This window comes from Mandrillus leucophaeus, unplaced genomic scaffold, assembly GCF_000951045.1.
Source record: "Mandrillus leucophaeus isolate KB7577 unplaced genomic scaffold, Mleu.le_1.0 Scaffold5, whole genome shotgun sequence".
In the NCBI taxonomy this organism is placed as follows: domain Eukaryota; kingdom Metazoa; phylum Chordata; class Mammalia; order Primates; family Cercopithecidae; genus Mandrillus; species Mandrillus leucophaeus.
The window spans coordinates 13992434-13999785 of NW_012105364.1; the positions used below are offsets into that span (position 1 = coordinate 13992434).

A 7352-nucleotide genomic window follows, 5' to 3' on the forward strand; every position below is an offset into this window, starting at 1 on the left:
TATGTTGAAATATTGGGGACTGGTTCCCCCGATAATGGAGTTTCACCATGTTGGTCAGGCTGGTCTTGAACACCTGACCTTGTGATCCACCCCCGTCAACCTCCCAAAGTGCTGGGATTACAAGCATGAGACATCGCACCCAGCCAAAGCTCGTAATATTTTTATATGTAAATCTACTTGGAACATATAACTCAACTGCAAGTCACATACTTTAGAAACATTTCCAGCCAATCCACATTATCCTCAGAACAATGAGGAAATGAAGCCCTTATTATAATTATTCTTTACAGAATTGAGGTCTGTAAAGGGAACAGTGTCATTTAATAGAAAGAGCATTTACTTTAAAGTCTGACAGACCTGCCCAGCTCTGTACAGGCAAGTTACATAAGTTATCTGAACCTATTTTATCATCTGTAAAATATTGGCAGCACTATCAACTTCATGGCATTGTTTTGTGAATTAAATGAGATAATATTTGTAAAGTGCCTAACCCAATCCCATGCCCATGGTGGGTATTTTTCAAAATATCAATTCCTTCCTTCTGTAAAAATTACATACTAAAATAATTCCAATTATAAAAGTAAATGTTAGAATACTTCGTACACATCTTTCTTAAAGGGTAGAAAACACATGGAGCTCTTTCAGATATAAAATAAAGAGCCAGGTATGAGGTTTAACCTAGGAGCATACTACCGCATTGACTGTTTCACTGGGGCTCCTGTCTTCATCCATAGATTGAAGACGTTGGAAGAGAAGGAGAGGATGGTAAAGGAGGCTGTTCCTTCCACTTCTATGCAAGGAGTAAAAGCAAGAAGCTCTTTATATTTCTTTTAGTTTGCCTTTATCTTGCCCCTTAAACACATGAAACTTTTGGTACCTTCCTTCTTTTAATGTCATTTTGAATTATTGTAATTATCATCACCAGCTTTCATTCACAACAGTACTGACATTTCACTTCTAGAAAAAACAGTAAAATAACTACTTACTTTGTAGTCGTATTAGATAACAACATAGAAAACTGGAGCAAGTAGAATGAGAAGTGAGAAAAAAAATGAGCAATCATGTGAGATAGAATATAAACAGGTCAGTAAATATTACCTTTTCCTTTTTGATGATGGATCCAACTGATCCCATGTAGCCAAAACCAGGTATATCATGTGTGGGGTATGTGTGTGAATGTATATATACACACACATATATACACACACTTGTAAGATAGGATATATATAACATATAGACACACATATATATACACACACATATGTGTATGCACACATACATAAATACAAAGGAATTTGTTACATAGATTTGATCTTACTCGACTGGTTGAGCTGGTTAAGCAGTTTCTATAAGCCTGCTGATTTCATGTCTAAAGCTGAGCTTTAAGTCCACAAGGCAGGCATTTAGGAAGGAAAGGTGGAAAGGAAAGTGGTGGAGAACAAGGACAACCTGGAATGCAAGTGAATGAGGAGCTCATGAGGACAGACTGAACCCTAAGTCAGTTCACACTGTCTCTGATCTTAGTGATGTGCACGTCCTACAGAAGCCAGGTTCTTCTTCAGAGAACTTAACACTCCCACCTAGCTCAGGAGTCAGAGAGGCTGAAGAAGGATTTAGGAGAAAATGGGCTAGTTGCAGGCCTGGCCACTCCCTTGTCCCAGTTAGGTGAGTTAGCAGATAGTTGACAATGTGTGTGAGTACAAAAGACTGTGACTTCATTTCCATCTTCCAAAGCTCCTGCAAGAAATTTTCTTTTGGCCCTAACTAGAAATATACAGGAAAGGGAATTCTGGTAAATGTAGTTTAGTTTAGCCAAGTTGATATATTACTAAGCAATATTTTTAAAAATTCCCCAAGCTTGCCTGCTCAAGTAACAAGCATCTGTTGTCTCACACAGTTTCAGGGGACAAGAATCCGAGTAGCCTAGCTAAGCAGTTGTGGTTCAGGATCTCTTATGGGGCTACAGTCAGCTGTGGCTGATGGCATCTGAAGGCTGGGTTGGAGAATCCGTTTCTAAGCTCACTCATGTAGCTGTTGGCCAGAGGCCTCAGTTGCTTACCATGTGGGATGCTCCATAGGGCAGCTTATAACACAGCTGTTGGCGTTTTACAAAGTGAATGATCAAAAACAGGGAGAAAGACGGAGAGAGAGATGGAAGCCATGTCTTAAACGAATCACAGAGGTGATAGTATATCACTCCTGCCAGAATCTATTGGTCACACAGTCCCTCCCTGGTGCAATGTGGGAGGGTACTATACAAGGACATGAATACCAAGAGGCAGCAATCATTAGGGACCATCTGAGAGCCTGCCTTCCACAATGTCAAATCTGAACAATTCTATAACTCTATCCGAAAATATGCTGTCCATTTCAGGGTGGGATCTTGACTCTCTTCTGCTTGTGGAGTGGTGTCACTTCCTCGTTTCTTCTCTTCTATGGACTCCATGCACTTTTCTGGAAACATCTTTAATAGCAATGCTCTTCTTTTGTATTAGTCTTTACCTTTTACAGATCATTTTATTATCATGTTTGAGCCTGGCACAGCTAGAAAGAGGACAAAGCTGAGGTGCATATGTGTGTCATTCTGTTTCCAAGGTAAAGTTATTTTTAGCCTTCCACAGCTAACTTTCCGGCATGTCCCTTGTCAAAATAAACATTCTATATTATTAATATTAGTGAAAGGGTCATAATCAACTGACACAGTTTAGAAAAGTATTTTTCTCTCTCCCACTATAAATAATTTTTTAGTCTGGCTAGATATCTTCAGCATTATTTTCTTATTTGTATTTTAAAATCTAATGATTGCTTTCTGCTACTTTGCATTTTTTTAATCTGTCAAGTATAAGGGGTATAATTTTCTCAACTACAAAACATCTTGCCAAATATAGCCACATCCTTAAATGTTTTCCTATATATTTTTTTAAAAAACTAGTGACTTTAATTATTTAAATCATTTATTGGAGGTAAATGAGACAACTTTGACAAACTAATCTTCCAACTGTATCAAATGTTATTTAGTTACTGGGGATCTTTTACCACTGAAACCTTGTAACTGCAAAGTATTTCTCTGAATCACAGAATCATGGTTAGGCTTTCAAATTCCATCATCTTTTTCTACTTAGTGAACTGGCCCAGTAATTTTAAAAAAAGGTTAAAAAGGAAGTTTAACATCCACCCTACTTTCTTTTCTGTGCTGAGCCTTGAGTTCTCTAAGACTCCACTTTCCCTTTCTCTTCATCTGGTCCTCACTTCTTCCCTGCAGTCCACTACAGCCAAATTTGCCTCAAAAATAAATATACTTCTTGGCCCAGGATGGTGGCTCCTGCCTGTCATCCCAGCGCTTTGGGAGACTGAGGCAGGCAGATCATTTGTGCTCAGAAGTGTGAGACCAGCCAGGGCAACGTGGCGAAACCCTGTCTCTACAAAAAATACAAAACATTAGCTGGGTGTAGTGGCACGCACCTGTGGTCCCAGCTACTTGGGAGGCTGAAGCAGGATGATCGCTTTCACCCGGGAGGCTGAGGCTGCAGTGAGCTGAGATCATGCCACTGCACTCCAGCCTGGGCAACAGAGTGAGACCCTGTCTCAAAATAAATAAATAAGTAAATATAACATATTTCCATCCCCTCAAAACATAGATCCTGTAAGTGCTTCTTTCCTCACCAGAAAGCATTCTCCTTTCCCAGTCCTGAGTAAAAATATGTTAATATTCTAGCATTTTGAGTAATAATACCTGTTTCTTCCATCTTCAGATCCCACCTCCACTCTGCTACAGATGAGGTTTGCACCTGAGCTGCCAGGGTGGTGTATTGCTTCACCAGTATTTTCCTGTTTACTTCTTCTGCCCTTCTTCAGTTGAATGCTAGTCCTAAGGCTGTTTATTATCTCCTCACAGATCACACAAAACTGTGAATTCTTAAATTGATTCACCAACCCTACTCGATGTTTCTGGGTAAAGAGAGTAGAATGAGCTCCTCTTACATTATTTGTATTTCATAAAAACATATTTTCTAATATGGCCACTTAATGTGGGTTTATCTTAAGGTAGATCTTCACAAGGCACTATATTCTAGTTGCTTGAATAGCCCCTACCGTATGGATATTTTGATTTGTCTACCTATGTGGCCCTATTCTCTCCAAGACATTTTTCCCTCCACTTTTATTTCCAGAGTGTTGCAAAGGGCCTGGCACATAGTAATCATTCCGTAAGCTATGCATTGAATAAATATGCTTTTAAATGACCAATGTATGACTCAAATTTCTAGATAAACCCAGTCAAAATATCAACTGAAATATAAAAACATTTACATTCCCTGGTAAACTTGTAAGTAAAATGCCATCTCTAAATTTTGCAGTTGAACGATGCACTTTCTTAAATATGTGAATGGGAAAGTCTATTTTTTCTTAGAGTGTCAGCTTAAACAAAAATTATGCATTTTAGACATAGATACATACAGACATAGCTATAGACAGGGACTTCTCCTATAAATTAGGGAAAATAAAGTGCAGCTAGAAAGTTAACTAAATGAAGTTAACTAAGATCAATACATAGAACCTTAGCAGCAACATGTTACTGCTCTCTTAACCCTAAGAAACAAAATAGCTTTTAAAAGTGCAAATAAGGTGGATATAATTTTTCTTGCACTAACTTCAAAGCATATTTCAAGGTTTTCTGTTCAAAATTCCAAAATAAATCACTAAGTTGTTTTGTCAATAAACTGGACAAATAAAAACCTATTTAGTACAATTACTATGGCATATTTTGGGGTTTCCTCCTCTCTGTTTGCAAAGTGCACAGGTGTTTAAACCAACCCTCACTAGATTTGGGGCATAAAAAGAACAAGATGAGTTTAAAACATCTTACTATGCCAAAAGGAAGGACTTGTTTAGAGATTATTAAAGATATATCAAAAGGAGACTGGAGGCAAAACTAAAGACACAGAAAATAAATCAGTGGTTGCTCTAATGGAGCAAGGAGTTGACAATAAAGTGACACAAGGAAATATTTTATTGTGATGAAACTATTCTCTGTATTATTTTGGTGATAGTTACATACTTCTGTATATTGAGCAAAATGCATAGAACTATACCCTTAAGATGATGAATTTTACTGTATGAAAACCACACTGCAATTTAAAAAATAGTATACCTGACCTGAGTTGATGGGACTCCCAGTGGCCAAATTTGGAAAACTGTTTAACATGACAAAGAATAGTGACCACACAAAAAGCTGTAACTTGATTATTCAGAGTTTTATTTGTAATAGTCTAAAATGAGAAATAACCAAAATATCCCTCAACAGGTGAATAGTTAAACATATAGTGGCATACCTGCACATGGAATATTAGTCAGCAATAAAAAGAAAAAACGGCTGCTACACACAATAACTTGAATGGATCTCAAGGGCATTGCACTAAATTTAAAAAGCCAGTCTCCAAAGGTCATATGCTATATAATTCATTCACATAGCATTCTCAAAATTGCAAAACGGCCGTGCTAGAACACAGATTAGTGGTTGCCAAGAGTTAGGAATGGTGGGCGTTAAGGAGATGCCTATAATTATTCATGTAGCATGCTGGAAACCTTCATGGTGGTGAAATATTTCTGTCTCATGATTGTAGTTATATTTACATTAATCTACACATCTGATAAAGTGACCCAGAAATATATACATATATTGTACTAATGCTATTTTCCTGGTTTTAGTATTGAATCTGTGGTTACCTAAAATGTAACCACAGAGAAAAACGAGGTGAAGCATTTTCAGGGCTTCTATGCATTACTTTTGCAACTTCCTACAAATTTATAATAATTTTAAACTTGAAAAGTAAAATATAAGAAGATATTATTATACTAATAATACAAATGATATAAGTAGAACATATAGAGAATGGTATAAGTAGAACATATTGCTGTATATTTAATAAAAAGAGAATCCACGAGTCCATAGTTATCTCAAATACTGGGAAGGTGGGGTCTTTTTTAAAAAAACATGACCAATTACATTAGTTTTTAAGTTATTTATTCACTTTTTCAAATTTGCCTACAGTAAAATTTTTAGTAGTATACAATTACTTGAGTTAGATAAATGCATACAACCATGTAACTACCACCAAAATTAGGATATAAAATAGTTCCATCGTGCCAAAAATTCCCTCTTATTTCCCTTTGTAACCAATACTTTCCCCCACCCCAACCTCTGGTAGCAGGAGATATGTTTCTGTTCCTATATTTTGCTTTTTTCAGAACATCATATTTTACATGAAATTCTACAATATGTAGTCTTTGAAACTGGTTTCTTTCACTTAGTAAAGTGTATTTAAATTTAAGATTTCACCACGTTGTTTCATGTATCTGTAGTTTGTTCTTTCTTTTTCCCTGAGTAATATTCTACTGTATGGATGCAATATAATTTGTTTATCTATTCATCCATTGAAGAACATTTGGGCTATTTCCAGTTTTTGACAATTATGAACAAAACCACTATAAACATTCACATGCAGATTTTTATATGAACTTAGGTTTATAAAAGAGCTTTTTCCACAGAACGCCAGCAAATAAATATAGAAGAAATAACAAACTTAAAAAAATCACTCATTGGCAACCAGTGAGATAAAAATTAATTCAGGGAAAAACATCAATAGATGCAAAACTACTGAATGACAGGTCATTAGGGAAGAGGATATTTAGGTGACCCCAAAGAATCACCTCACACAGGGCCAGCTTCACGAGTGTGAGACCAGTCACACAGGGCCCTATACTAAGTAGTGCCTCCTGCTTGCTTTAATGTTCCATTATCGCCATATTGAAATTCTTAATAATTTTAAAACAAGGAGCCTAGCACTGTAATTTTGTACTGTGTTCTGCAAATTATATAGCTAGTTTTTCACCCCAGGTGACTTTCTGAAAAGGTAATTTAGCAAAGGAGAGATCTAGAACTCACCTTAACTGAATGATCTAATTTGGTATCAGCAATAGTAGAATAAACTATTATGCATCCCCCGAAGTGGCACAATGGCAAGCATACATCACCTACGTAGTCTTCTTGTCAAAAATATGTAACCGGCAAGGTGCAGTGGCTCATGTTAGCAATTACAGCACTTTGGGAGACCAAGGCAGGAGGATCATTTGAGCCCATGAGTTTGAGACAAGCCTAGGCACCATAGTGAGATCCTGTCTCTACAAAAAATTTTAAAATTAGCTGGGCGTGGTGGCACGCACCTGTGGTCCCAGCTAGTCGGGAGGCTCAGGTGGGAGGATCACTTGAGCTCAGGAGGTTGAGACTGTAGTGAGTCGTGTTTGCACCTCTGCACTCCAGCCTGGGCAATAGAGGGAGACTTTGTCTAAAAAAA

General features: G+C 37.1%; 1 pseudogene; it reads left to right on the forward strand.

Moving 5' to 3' along the window:
- Nucleotides 1–666: 666 nt before the first annotated feature.
- Nucleotides 667–7352, forward strand: part of LOC105550930 — a 56981-nt pseudogene continuing 50295 nt past the window's right edge.